The sequence below is a fragment of the Leptonychotes weddellii genome, chromosome 15, assembly GCF_054177405.1.
Source record: "Leptonychotes weddellii isolate Sample4059 chromosome 15, ASM5417740v2, whole genome shotgun sequence".
NCBI classification, from domain to species: Eukaryota; Metazoa; Chordata; class Mammalia; order Carnivora; family Phocidae; genus Leptonychotes; species Leptonychotes weddellii.
In genome coordinates this window covers 23,091,673-23,106,382 of record NC_138383.1, presented here as the reverse complement: position 1 = coordinate 23,106,382, position 14,710 = coordinate 23,091,673, and the positions used below count along the sequence as shown (strand labels likewise).

At 53.0% G+C, this 14,710-nt stretch overlaps 1 pseudogene; it reads right to left on the bottom strand.

Annotated features, from left to right (window-relative positions):
• Nucleotides 1-13,962: 13,962 nt before the first annotated feature.
• Nucleotides 13,963-14,457, bottom strand: LOC102735579 (protein phosphatase 1 regulatory subunit 14B pseudogene; annotated as a pseudogene).
• Nucleotides 14,458-14,710: the final 253 nt, after the last annotated feature.

The window sequence follows — 14,710 nt, the reverse complement described above, 5'->3', positions numbered from 1 at the left end:
TGTGGTTGGTCCATTGTGAGGAGGAGTTTGTTCTTTACTGAAGGGAAATCTGTGACTCCTCTCTGCTTTATCCTCTCTAGTCAAGTGACTACCAAGTTGCTTCCAAGATACCTGTTGCTTATCCACTTCTCTCTGTCCTCCTTGTTATGCATCTGGTTTAAGACACCATCGTCCTGTCCAAGACGCTTTACCTTCTTTCTGGCTCCTCAGAGGTCCCTCAGCATCACTGTCATAAGAAATCATAGTCTTCCCCTTGACTAACCCCAAGGCCTCTTGGCCTCTTCCCATCCCCTGCCCCCAGGGACGGCTCCAGGATGAAGGATATGATGGGATGTCACCTGCCCTCGCCATGTTGCCTTGACTCCTCATGGTCACAAAGTAGCTTCAACAGTTCCAGCCCCCCACAGAGACCAACACACCCAGAAAGTGTTGGGGCATTTCCCTCAACAGCTATTTCTAGAAGAGGAGAAAGTCCTTCCCAAAGGCCCCGTGCCTAAATCAGTCACTGCCCCAAGGAGTGAGACATCATGATTCCCCCACTGGGAAGGAGCCCAAGAGCCCAGGACTGCTGACATGAGAAAGAATCCGAGCTTCATCGGTGAGAAGGCGGGGACAGCTATGGTCAGGAAGCAGCAGGTCACATTGCTTCCTGGGAACTCTGCATTTTACTCACAAATCGCCTTCCCCTCTCCAAGGCAAATCCATCCTAAAAAACATCTTTGTTGGAGGCCACAGACACGTAGCCCCCGCCCACGGGCTTCCTTCTGCAGCGTCTCTCCCGGAAGGTCCGTGAAGACCCCCGCCTGGTCCTCCAGCCCCTGGCCACACTGCAACATCCATCCTGAACGTCACAGCAGCCCTGCGCGCAGACCACACGTTCCTCTTCCAGAGAGTCATTCCGGACACCCACAACTCCTGCTCTGTCGATTTCCTCTTTTCAACAGCATTCTGCCAACAGTTTCGCAGAGATGGAGCCCTGATGCGTTTCTTGGCTTCGTTGCCCTAATACTGTGATTGGAGTTGAACACTGCCACGCTTCCATCCCCAACAAACCCCAAATGTGACTGTGGACATCATGGTGGAAGGGGGCGCTGGACCTCCCCCTTATTCAAGAAACAACTCTGGCATTGGCTGGGAAGGGATACTCAGGGAGCCCAGAAGGATGTACAAAACGGGTCTTCGTATCGGTTTCGAGCAAGGTCTTCTACCTGCACAGACACTGGCGTGCTGGCAAATGGCTAATGACCAGTCCTCATCTCTCGCCCCCAACACCTCTCTCTCTCCTCTGTCTATAATGACTTTGACGCGCGTAAAGGTAATAAGTACTCAAGACTAATCATTTTCTAATTATTCTACTACATGGCTGGGAATGGGGGAGAAATACATTCCCGAAAGGAAAAAATCAAGGAGCTGTTGGCAGAAGGAAAGCTATGCATACAAATGTTACCATAATTCTGAGGCCTCTCGGCTGGCTCCCACCTACTCCTCAAGCCTCCTGCCACAGCCCTCGCCCCCTCCCCCAGAAGTAGCTCCAAGCCTTACTGGATATTTCTCCATTCCTGGAACCTGCCTCACTCACACTCACCCCTGGACATTTGCACATCATACAGCCCAGCCAAGCGAACTCCTACTCATCTGTCAGGTCTTGGTTTAGATGCCACTTCCTCCAGGAAGCCCTCTGTGATCCTCAAACTGGGTTACATAGATCTCCTATGAGCTCCCATATCCATTTATATTTTATTTAATAAATATTCATCGGTCTCCTCCTTTGTGCCAAGTTCTGCACCACTATATTATTCTTGTCTGCGTGTTCCACTAGATCTTACACTCTGTGGGAATCAGCATCTTAGGTATCTTCCTCTCAGTATGTCTCCATGGCACATAACAGTACATTGAACAGTCAACACGGGACAAATTTTTGTTGGAAAAGAAAAAGAATAATTTTTTTAAATTGACGTGAAATTCACACATAGCATAAAAAATAGCCATTTTAAAGTGAACAATTCAGTGGCATCTAGTACCAGTGTCCAACCACTGTCTCTGTTGAGTTCCATTTTCAACTCTCCCAACGGAAACCTTGTACCCACAAAGCTGTCACTCCCCATTGCCTGCCTCCCCACGCTCTTGGCAGCCCCTAATCTGCAATGAAAGAGTTTTTAAATAAATGGAAGTTGTCTGCCTTTGGGTTGGACAAATAATTTGCCTTTCTCTCTAACAGCCTGCGGAAGCATTGCTTTAAGCCAAGCTGTGCCCGTGTGGGATGGGTGCACCAGAGACTTTTTCTGCTGCTGGCCGTGCCCCCCCTGGCACCCCGTGGCATCCTGAAGCACACGGGCCCTTCCTTTCTAGGACGTGGACCCATCTCTTCCAAAATTGAGTGTCTCTCCTCAGAACCTCACCCTGAACTGGAAATTGTCCAGTGCAGTCAGCGAGTCTGGTCCCAGAGGCAGCTTTCTTGGGAGAGCTGAGCCTTGAGTGCCTTCATAAGGAATCTGTGACTTGGGAGCGTTCCCCAGGGAGGGGGATCAGGCTGCTGGGTGCGGGTGGGAGGAGGCACTCAAGGGGGCGCAAAGAGCACCCTGCTCATCGGGTCCGCCACTGTGGGAAGGGGCAGAGCCCAGGCCTTGGGGCCTGTGCTCCCCGCTCCTGAGGGAGCGAGCCTGGCTCCCCACAGCCCCCTGGGGGTGGGGTGGATTTAGCAGGGGCAGGATGGGGAATGCAGGCCGGGAAGCAGTGCATAGGAGAAGGTCTGCCCCCGGGACCTATTTCCCTGGCACTGAGAAGCAGCGCATCCTTCAGAGTCCTTGGACCTCCTAACGTGCTCCTCGGTGGCCCATGTTGTCCCTGCTCATCTTCGTCTTGCCCGTCGCCCTCCCCCAGAGGCCTGGGGAACTGTGGGGGAATTGAGGAAGGTGTAGGAGGAGAGAGGAATAGAACCTGGGGAGGGGGAAGGCATCTTTACATCTCTTCTGGAAGAGGTGGGGGGATGAAGGAGGCCCGGGGGGTGGGGGTGACAAGCTGGCAGCCCGCCAGGGTCTGCGTCTTCACCCGCCTCTCCTCTGTCATGGCTCCTCCGTGGGCGCCTCCCAGCCAGAGCAGCCTACCCACAGACTGTCGGATCAACGGGGTCCTGCTCTAAAACCGCACAGTGTCCCGCCTTAATGTCACCCAACAGTGTGTCTTTTCACGTCCCACATATTTCCTGTGGTTGCTGTTAACAAATTACTACAAATAATTACAAGTCTGCCACGGAATCGGGGCGCCTGGGTCTCGGTTGGTTAAGTGTCCGACTCTCGAGCTCGGCTCAGGTCATGATCTCACAGTTGTGAGTTCGAGGCCCGCGTGGAGCCTGCTTAAAAAATAATAATAAAATAAAATAAAAATACACAACACAGTCTTATTCTCCTTTCATTCCGGAGACCGGAAGTCCAAAATAATCTTACAGGAAGGAGTAAAATCAGGGTGTCAGCAGGAGATTCCTTCTGGAGTCTCTAAGTGAGTGTAGTGGGCTGGATGGTGACCCCAAAAAGAGATGTCCATGTCCTAACCCCCGGAACCTACACAGAGAACCAGATACGGCAAAAGAGGGAATAGCAAGCACCTTTTATGGAAATGCATGTGATTAAGTTAAGGACCTTGAGAGAAGCTTCTCTTGGAAGTGCAATCCCATGTATAAAAGAGACACACAGATGGGAAGACACAGAGAAGGGAGAAGGCACTGTGGGCACAGAGGTAGAGATTGGAACCGTGTGGCCATGAATCAGTGTCCACAGCCACCGGAAGCTGGAAACAGCAGAGACCGGAAGCTCCCCTAGAGCCTCTAGAGGGGGCTTGATCTCAACACCGTGATTTCCGACTTCTGGGCCTCCAGAACTATAAGAGAAGACATTTCTGTTGTTCTATGCCCCCGAATTTGGGGTGATTTGTTACAGCAGCCCCAGGAAACGAATACAGTAAGAATCTGTTCCTTGCCTTTTGCTGTTTCTAGAGGCCACCTACATTCCTTGGCTTATGACTCCCTCCTCCCTCCTCACACACCAGTGGTGTGACATCTTGTCTCTGACCTGCCTCCCTCTTATAAGGATCTTTGTGATCGCACTGAGCCCACCTGGGTAATCCAGGAGAATCTCCCCATCTCAAGATCCTTAGCTTAATCCTGTCTGTAAAGTTCCTTTTACCACATAACGTACACACGGGTTCTGGGGATTAGGACGTGGACATCTCAGGGGTCCATGGAGACATTATTCTGTCAACCACACTCAGGTTCCCGGCTTCAAGGTGTTTTCCAAGCACGGTCTCCAAGGGTCACTGTTAGGATCTGAGAGTCCCCTGAACCTGCAGAAAGATTCAGCAGACTGTGCATGCCTTCTCTTCCCGCCGTAAGACTTGGTCCTCTCCCTGCATCTCCTGTTCTGGGAAGGTGCTTGGGGCCCCTCTGGGTTGGGCGGCAGAGACACTCGTGGGTCTTCAAATCCTCCAGCTTGGAACCCACAGTCCTAAGAGGCCATTCTCCTCGGTTCCTTCCTTTCCATCTTTCTGCAGCACCACCACGCTCTCATTTCCCCCAAACTCTACTAACCCTGCCTTACCGTGGTGGTGGCCATGTTTCCACAAAGCTCACTCACAACCATTTTCAGGGGTGTCACTGAGTGAGGGCAGAAGTGGCCCGCTGTCCTTGGAATAATCTGGGACAGGACGATCAACATAGCCCTTGTCACCTTAGGCCGCAGTCAGCTGGGGTCAAAGCGATGTCCAGCAAACAAGGGATTCCGGCTCAGCGGCAAGCCCCACCCTTCTTTGGAGCACCTACCTTGTTTCTAAACACCCAGGCCACCCACTTTCTCTCCGCATCGTACGCTCCTGCCTGACTAGCACCTCCCGGACCTGTGTCTTCCTGCTAGACGGACCCCAGTTTGGTTCAGGCAGCCATGATGTGCAGGAGAGGCCGGGGTCTGCCGAGCCCCACCCAACCCCTCATGAATTTTAATTGGTCCAAAGCAATCGAGGTGACTTCTCTTGCCAAATGATTGGTCAGGCAAGGGCAGGTGAAGCCATTCCAGCCAATGAACCCGCAGAGCCTGTCTAGTGAGCCCAGGGGAGGAGTCCAAGAGGGCAGACAAGGGAGTGGGGCAGAGGAGACAAGCAACCAGCCTGAGTCCTGGGGGGCGGGGGGCGGGGGTGTAGGCCTTGGAATTAGCAGCCTTGCACCCACGGGCTTCCACGTGATTGGCCCCTCTGGAGCTGGGCTTGTATTTCCCATGGCAGGCATCTCATGGGTTCTGTCTTGCAGGTGGCTTCTGCTCTCTTTTGCTCTGTCAGTCCCCACCTGTGGCCCTCGGGGCCCTGTTGGTTGTCATTCTAGTAGCAGCTGCTGCTGATCCCTGTTTACAGCCCCCACCACACACACACACACACACACACACACACACACACACTGCACCCGCCCCCCCATGCTGGCCTTTTTTTTTTTTTAAAGATTTATTTATTTTATTTTAGAGAAAGAAAGAGAGCAAGCACCAGCAGGAGGGGTAGAAGGAGAGGGAGAGAGAGAATCTCAAGCGGATTCTGTGCTGAGCAGAAGCCCGAGGTGGGGCTGGATCCCATGACCCTGAGATCATGACTTGAGCCAAAACCAAGGGTTGGATGCTTAACCAACTGAGCCACCCAGGCATCCACCCCGCCTCCTTCCTGGCTCTGACATCACAGTGAGGTTCCAGGTGTATACACCAGGTATGAAATAGTTAAGCTTGGCTGCCAGGTGGGGGGCGGGTGGGTGGGTGAACTTGGAGTTGATGGCACCCTGCACAACGGGAAGAACTTTTAGTTGTCACTCAAGTGGAGAGTCAAGGTGGTCCTCGCAGCCCCAGCTGTGGCGAGGAGTGGTGTGGAAACAAAGCAAAGAACCCCCCTACCCCCCACACCTTCCCGCCCCATCACTGGAAGCACAGCAGGGCCTGGGAGAGAGAAAACATTTCCTGCACTCACCCATACGGGCCAGGAAGAGCAGCCCAGAGCATCAGAAGTACAGTGATGGGGCTCTGCAGATAGTGAAGTTTGGGTTATAAAAAGTCAGTGCCTGGAGGCTAAGGGTCTGCCCTGTGCTTAGTGGGACCAGCTGGGACTAGAGAGGAAGCTCTGTGAATAACCCAGGACTGGGATAACTGCATGGAGCCTCGGGACAGCTAGGCATTTCACAGTCTCCATTCCGAACCACCAGCCTTGACTCACCTTCCTGGTCTCTCAATTCCCTTTTGTTCTACCTTCAATAGCCTTGTCCTACCTGAACCCTGGGTGGGGGGGGGGCACTTGTCTTGACCAGGCAGGGCTCTAAGAGGCCCAAAGAAGCCAAGGCCACCTCCCTTCTCTGAGGGGCTCCAGTCTGTTATTTTAAAAATCAAGGAATACCAAAACAAGCCTTCTAAAACTACGGCATATTTTGAATGTTATATTTCTTAAATTATTACTTTTGATGCACACACACGCAAGCAATGAAATAGTTTCTTCCTCTGTCCCAAAAGTACAAAAATTGATGCTATTTTGAGGGATGCAAAATGTCAGAACTTTTCAAGGAAAATTGCCTCAATTTCCCATTTCCAGTAAGACAGAATATTACTAGTTAGGACTGAATGATGACTCTGTGTCACCGTATGAGTATCCTGTCACTGCTGTAGCAAATGACCACAAGCGTGGTGGCTTCATTCAACAGAGCTTATTCTCTCTCACTCCGGAGGCCAGAAGTCTGAAACCAGTTTTTACTGCCCAAGGATCTAGGGGAGAATCCATTTCTTGCCTCTTCCGGCTTCTGCTGGCTTCTAGCTCCCCGACCGCATCACCCCAACCTGCCTCTGTGGCCCCATGGTCTCCTCCTCTTCTTGGGTAGCATCTCCTGCTGCCTCCCTCTTATGGGAATACTTGCGGTGGTATTTAGGGCCCACCGAGATAATCCAGGATAATCTCCCCACCTCAAAATCCTGAGCTTAATCACGTTCTGTGCCGTAGAAAGTAACATTTATACGTTCCAAGGATTAGGACCTGATTTCTTGGAGACCCTTCATTCAGCCCACCACACACGGATGAACTACAGGCTTCAATCTCTTAAGACTGTCCTACGCTAGAACAGTGCTCTGCACAGACAGTTACAGGACTTGGAAACAGTGTTCATTCAAGCAGGTGCTGTGGTTCAGGGACAGAGCATCAATTCAAGACTGTACGAGAATCTTCTGCCAGCGCCTCTCTGCTTCTGCGTGGACAACCGTGCTTAGAGAGACCATCCCAAATCTTCATGTGAGGCTTTCTGGAAATACGAGGGCCCAGCCAATGGCAGTCTGCCATCCCTACCCCACGCTCGCCCAGTGACAGGCCCCGTGGCTGGTGCTCTGTGGTGCCTCAACTCCCCCAGGCAGGGAGTCCATCTGGAGCCCCACTCACATCTTCATCCAAGACTTGATGCTTTAAGCCCCCACATGTTTGTCTGAAGAAGACCTATCTTCTTATTCTTATTGTGCCAAAAGACATCTAACCTAAGTGTTACCATGTTAGCCGCGGACAAACGTGCAAATCAGCGGCATCAAGGACATTCACAAGGTTGTGCGACTGCCAGCGTTAGCTAGACCCAGTCGCTCCCCGTACCCCCTCCCCGGCTCCTGGCAACCCTAATCTGTCTTCTGTCTCCATGGATTTGCCTAGTCTAGATATTTCCTCTAAAGGGAACTGTACCATGTTGGTCCTTTGTGCCTGGCTTCTTTCACTTAGCGTCATGTTTTCAAGGTTCATCCAGATGGTGGCACATTTCGTATTTCATATTTCGTCCTTTTGATGCCTGAATAATATTCTGTTGTTTGTATATACTACATTTTGTTTATTCCTTCATCAGTCGATGGACGTCTGGGTTGTTTTCTACATTTGCCCATTCCTGACTGGAACCCCAGAGCCCACGAGACCCTACATCCATCACCCCTGGATTAGGGCAGTGGGCTGCCTCTAGGTCCATGAGCTTCCAAGCCAAGCCAGACAGGACTTGACCTTAATCCAACACAAAGAATGTGGCCATGATAAACTGGGTTCCTTAATGAGACACACGCCCACCTTCTGGTCTCCCCACTCCCTCCTTCAGCGAACAGCCACCCTTCTTCCAACCCCGTGGTCCTCACGGGGCTGCCCTTCTCTCCCAGAGTCCTACTGATGCGGAACTCCGAAGCTCTTCCACCCCTACTCCTCGTGCTATTTAGAGGGTAACAAAGGGGACCCTGCAATCGGTCACCATGCACCCAGAGAACCTCCCCGGCTGCTGTCCAATGTGACCTTGAAGGAGGCCCAGGCCGGGGCAGGGTGGTTTCTGAGCCAGCCGGTCTTCAGGCCCGTGGGTCCCAAATGTCGACCTCCTGGGCCCTGCTGGGTCTTGCCAGGGCCTTTCCAGGAGAAGCCAGGGCCTGAAGCTGGGTATTGACACTTCTGAGGTGGATTCTCTGCCAACGCAATTGCCTTTGATCAGAAACCCTCCCCGCCTCCCCCTCGTAACAAGTTGTGAAGTAAGAAAGTGTAAGTCTTCCCTTTAAAGACCGGAAGAGCAGAATGACAATTATAGAAATTTCTTTTGTTTAATCTGCTTTAAAAGGGAACAATGGACCAAGCAATTTTCCTGGCATCCCCCCAAAAAGAAGTATTGTGATTATTAAAATAGTGTGCTTACTTTGTGCTAATGAGAAAAGCTGGAGAATATTAAAGAACTCAGAGACTCTACAGAGCCCTCATTATCTGACTCACCAGGCAAAGGTCCCAAGTACAATTACAGAGACTCTTCTCTGGCCTCTATCTTTAAGAAATTTTGACAGTTGTCCCACCACTCTATTTAAAAAGATGAGAATTTTCTTGCTGTCATTTTTTTTCTAGAGTCTGTTTTCCTCACTCCCTTCCTTCCTTCCTTCTTTCCTTTCAGTAGGCTCCACATGGAGCCCAATGCAGGGCTTCAACTCATGACCCTGAGACCAAGACCTGAGCTGAGATCAAGAGTGGGACACTTAGGGCACCTGGGTGGCTGAGACGTTAAGCGTCTGCCTTCAGCTCAGGTCATGATCCCAGGGTCCTGGGATGGAGCCCGGCATCGGGCTCCCTGCTTGGCGGGAAGCCTGCTTCTCCTTCTCCCACTTCCCCTGTTTGTGTTCCCTCTCTCGCTGTGTCTCTGTCAAATAAATAAATAAAATCTTTTAAAAAACTAAAAAAATAAAATAAAATAAATTAAAAAAAAAGAGTGGGACGCTCAACCGACTGAGCCACCAGGTGCCCCTTGTTTTTCCTTTATAAATATAATTCTTTTTTTTTTAAGATTTTATTTATTTATTTGAGAGAGAGAGAATGAGAGACAGAGAGCATGAGAGGGAGGAGGGTCAGAGGGAGAAGCAGACTCCTCGCTGAGCAGGGAGCCCGATGCAGGACCCGATCCCGGGACTCCAGGATCATGACCTGAGCCGAAGGCAGTCGCCTAACCAACTGAGCCACCCAGGCACCCCTATAAATATAATTCTTAAAATCTCTGTACATCAGTTTCCTCATCTGTAAAATGGGAGAAGTAGGGATTCCTACTTACTCCATAGGAATATTTTGAGGATTTAAGAACCAGAAATCACTTAAGAACTGTATCTGGAACTTAGAAGCAATAAAAATGTTTGTCATTATCATCACCATCATCACCATTATAAATACCAAGATTGTAAAACACATTTTAGATAATTGTCTGAAATCATAAAGCATGGATAGGACAGGATGCAAAGATTGTTCATGAACTACACCTATTGTCAATCACTTCAGACAGAAAGAAGCTCAGGGAAATCACTAGACGCTTTTCCTTCTTTTTTTTTTTCCATCTAAACTAGCTTCCTTTGTTTCACATACTAAGGAAGATGGAGCAGAAAAGTAATTCAGTCTGCTATTGTCTGCAGATACCGGTTTTAGAATAAAGGTGCCTCTCACCATTTCTGAATGTTAGTGAAAGCGAAGCTTTTATTTCTCTCACCCAGACCCTGCCCAGGCTGCTGGGGCTGGAGCCATGGCGGGTGTGGAGCTGCTGAAGGCGTGGGAGCCCCGGGGAACAGCATCCCTGACTCTGTTGCCAAGCTCTTCAGAGACACCCCAGCTGCTGCCACTCGGGCTCTCTTCACCGTCCTACCAACAGAGGCCCCTTGTTCTGTTTTGACCAGTTTGAGCAGATTCTGTCAGACACCCCAGCGTTTCTGGGGCTCCACAGAGACGAGAGAAACTCCATCACCATTCCCACAGCCCTACGGCCCAATAGCCAGCCTCCTCAACAAGGAGAGAGGCGGGGCACCTGGGTGGCTCAGATGGTTAAGCGTCTGCCTTCGGCTCAGGTCGTGATCCCAGGGTCCTGGGATCGAGTCCCGCATTGGGCTCCCTGCTCCTTGGGAGCCTGCTTCTCCCTCTGCCTCTCTCTGTCTCTCTCTGTCTCTCATGAATAAATAAATAAAATCTTTAAAAAAATAAAAAAAATAAAATTAAAAAAAAACAAAAAACAACAAGGAGAGAGGCCTGGCCTTGAGTGGCAGCCACGGGGCCCCCGGGGGGCTGGGAAATCCGCTCACATCTGTCCACATCTGCACCCCCTGGTCTTCCCTGAGCTAGCCCCACCAAAGGTGATGCCTTTTGTGCGTTGCTGGGGACAGGACATCACAACAGGATCCAAGCACAGATGTACCGTCACTTTGGAGACAGCTGGTCCTCACCGAGGTCAGTGTTCCAGATACGAGGAACTCAGGCCACCTTCGGAGGGCAGACGGGCCAGTGTATAGGGCCCTGGCTCCCCAAGATGGTACCTCAGACCACCACAGTCCAGTCACCCGAGACAAGGGACCTGGCTTGTGCCCAGTGAGGTCAGCACTGTTCCCCGAGCATTTCCACATCTGATAGAGGCTGGGGAGCCAGAAGTGCTGAGTCAGAATAGCTGGGGACGGAAGCTAAGAGATCTTGTGGCCTGCAAGCTTTGGGGCTCCCTGTATTCTCGGGCTAAGTTAATGCTGCAGTAAACATGCCTGAGAATGGTAATGGCATAAACAGAGCGGGGTTCGTTTCTCCCTCACATAAACAGTGCCAGGCGGGCCCAGCTCTGGTGGTTGGTTGGAGGTGGAGATCTTCAAATACCTGGGCTCCGTCCCCTTCCACATGGCTTCCAAGAGCTCCCTGATGTTGATATCCAGTAACGAAAGGGGAAAGAGCGTCAAGAACCACACAGGTGAGGAAGACTTTCATACTTACAGCAGGCCTAGGAAAATGGGCATATTTCAGGGGCTAGAACGCAATTGCATGGCCACATCTAACTGCAGGGGAGGTGGGATGCGGCCTGGCTCTGGGCCCAGAAGGACGAAGATACCAGTCTGGAGAGCAGCTGGCAATCCTTGTCACGCCATCCAACTGTGGTGGCCATGGATCTGAGGTTCGCCTGTGTGCAGCGTCCATGGTCCCGAAGTCTGGAGCCACCTGGCAGCCTCCACAGGGTGGGGGTGGGGAGCTCCTAGGGAGCGCCAGACTATAACTTCCACGAGATGTACCCCCCGACCCCACCCTCCCGGCAAAGCTGGCTCCTCAATGCTCGGTCATTAGAGGGCAATTCTGAATGGCCCTCCCGGATTCTGGATGCTCTGCCCTTCGTGTAGGACCCAGTCGAGGGCTTGTGACCCTTGACCCAAACTGAGAGCCCCTCTAGGGAACCATGGCTAAGGGTTTTCAGATGAGACTCTCACCCACATTCCACCACCTCTGTGCCTATGTCCCCACCCTGAGAGCACCCCCCATCCTCACCCTGACCCCCACCAACCTCCCCCCAGTACCACTTGCCCTGCAGAAGCATTTTCTCTCCATGAATGATGCAGCCACCTGAAGTCACAGTTTCTACCCCAGGTGGGACAAGCATAGTCCCCCATCCACTACTCACCACCCAATAACCAATGACCAAAGAGAACTTCTCAACCACATCCTTCAGGAGTTGGGGCAACAGTAGGGTGAAGCCAAAGAGCTTTGGCTACGAGGAGTCCTGACATCAAATGCCCTCCCTGCCACTCCCTAGCCGGGTCTCTCGGCTCAAGCTGCTTACCTTGTGGAACCTCAGCAAAATGGGGGGGATAATACCTCTGTGCGGAATTCCAGAATTCCAAGAGTTGGAGATGGTGTGCACCGAGTCCTAGCACGGGGCCTGGTGCGCAGGAGGCGGGCAGGCTTGCTTGCTGTTGTAAGTGGGGGCTCCCGGCTGGTGCGGCGCGCTCTGGCCAGAGCCGAAGTCCCCAAGGAGCTGTGCCCGCTCGGCCTGAGAGCCCCACGCTGTGGGTCTTCTTCCCCCTCCTCTGAGGGGACGCTCCTCCCCCTTCTAACGGCCATGCAAGGAAGGTTCCAGCCGCCCCCGGCCTGTGACAAGCCGGGCACTCTGACCCCCACTCTGCTCCCATCTCCCAATTGCCAAACCCAGAGACACTTCATTTCTTACCTTACCTGACTTCTTGCGTGCGTTGTCCAATGCTGCTGACAAGCACGTCTGCCCAAACTGCCCCCTCCCGCCTTCGGAATACCTGCCTTTCTTTCCTTCCTTCCTTCTTTCCTCCCTCCCTCCCTTCCTCCCTTCCTCCCTCTCTCTCTCTTTCTTTCTTAGGCCCCACACCCAGAGTGGAGCCCAATGCGGGGCTTGAACTCATGACCCTGAGATCAAGACCTGAGCTGAAATCAAGAGTCAGATGTTTAATCGATTGAGCCCCCTGGGCGCTCCCTGAAAGCCACTTCCTATCGCTTCCAGACACTCCTGCAGCCTCCTTGCCCAGCCCCTCTTCCTCTGCCTTCCCTTTCCATGCTGACATTCCTAAAGACACATCCTTGGGCCTCTTCTCTTCTCCGTGCATCTCCCCAGATGATCCCACTCCTCCATGGGATTGATGGCCACAGACAACACTGATGACTCCCAGATCATTCCCAGTGCCCAGCAGCTTGCCCACAGCAGCTGGGATGACCTAATTCACAAACTGGATCTAGTCTTTAGGCCACTTCAAACCCCTGCAGGCTATTCCATCGCCCCGAGAGGAGTCAGACCAGACTCCAGGGTCCAGGAGTCCTCCTCATCTGGCCCCGCCTGTCTCCTCCTCCCCACCCCACGCCCCACATTGCTGGACCCGCCCCTCATTTTGGCTCTTCCAGCCTTCGGAGTGATTTGCATCCTTGAAGGCACCAGGATTCCCTGGGTCTCCACTGCTTTGACTTCAGGAGATCCCCATTCACCCCTCAATAGTCATCCCAAAGGACAGCTCCCCACCTCTCCAAGCCTAGCTGGGGCCCCTCCCCCGGCCCTCCCTCCTAGGGGAGGGTCTGTGGTTGCCCACCTCCCTGCTCACCGGTGTCTGCAGTTGCAGGGGGGAGGGGGACGGGACTCCACGGGGAAGGGAGATGCCAACGTCCAGAGGGTGTTCAGGATGGAGGTTTGTTAGGGAAGGCCAAATTACCTCATGGAGTGTATAGGCTGAACTGTGTCCCCAGAAAGATGCGATGACATCTTGATTTCCAGTCCTCGGAATGTGACCTCATTTGGAAATAGGGTTGTTACAGGTGTAATAGGTAAGATGAGGTCATACTGGAGTAGGGTGGCCCTTCATGCAGGATGACTGGTGTCCCTGTAAGAAGAGAAGAGAGACAGACACATGAAAGCAGAGACCGAGGTTGTTGGTTCTTTTTTGTTTTTTTTTTTGCACCAAAGGCGTATCCTAGCTTTATTAAAGGGCCGCGCCGCAGAGTCAATATAAAAACACAAGAAGCCCCATCAGTTTAATAACAATAAAAAAAAACCAAAAATGGAAAACTGAGGGGGCAGGGAAGAGGCCCCTGGGCCAGGCGCGCAGGGAGTCCTGCTCACAGCACCAGACCTGGCCGCAGAGCCCCCTCCCCCGTATTGCTGTTGCTACGAGGTCGGGGGTGGGGGGTGGGCAGTGATTGTCCTGTGGGAGCCACTGTTCACCTGGATCAAGGACCCTTACTTCTTCTGGGGTGTGCTCAGCTTCTGCATGGACAAGGGTCTTGTCCAGCAGGCCAGAGATGAAGGCCTCAGCGGGTTTGTAACAGTCAACCAGCAGCTCCTTGACCCTGGCAGCCCCGGGTATCATCACTCCCCATGTCCAGGAGTTCGTCCACATCAATCTCCAACTCCGGGATCTCCTCTTCCTGGCAGTCGGAGAGGCGAGAGAGCTGCTCCAGGATCCACTCCTCCAGGCTGAAGCGCTTCCGTAGCTCCTTGCGGTCGTACTTGACCGTGACCTTCCCTTGGCGCCTCACTGGGCCCTCGTCGTCGACCTCGCCGCCAGGGCCCTCACCTGCAGCCCCAGGGGGCTCTGAATGTAGAGGCGGGGCCCTGGGCCACCACTGCCCGGCCCCAGGGGCCGGGGCCACCAACGCCACGCCCCTCGCAGGGCCGCTGTCCCCCATGGCGGCTGCCGGGGACCACGTGCGCGCGTCGGGCCCCTCCCTGTGCCGCCGCCTCCCGGACGCCCTCCTGCTGGCTCCGGGTCACTGGCTCGGGTTAGCTCGCGGGGCTCGGCTCCGCGGCGAGGGTGGCGGCGGGGGCGCCGGGGCAGCTGCAACATGCAGAGCTCCCCGCACCCTCCCCGCCGCCCCAGCCTAGCCTGGCCGCGCCCCGCCCCCCAGAGACTGAGTTTTGCTGCCAGGAGCTCAGGAATGC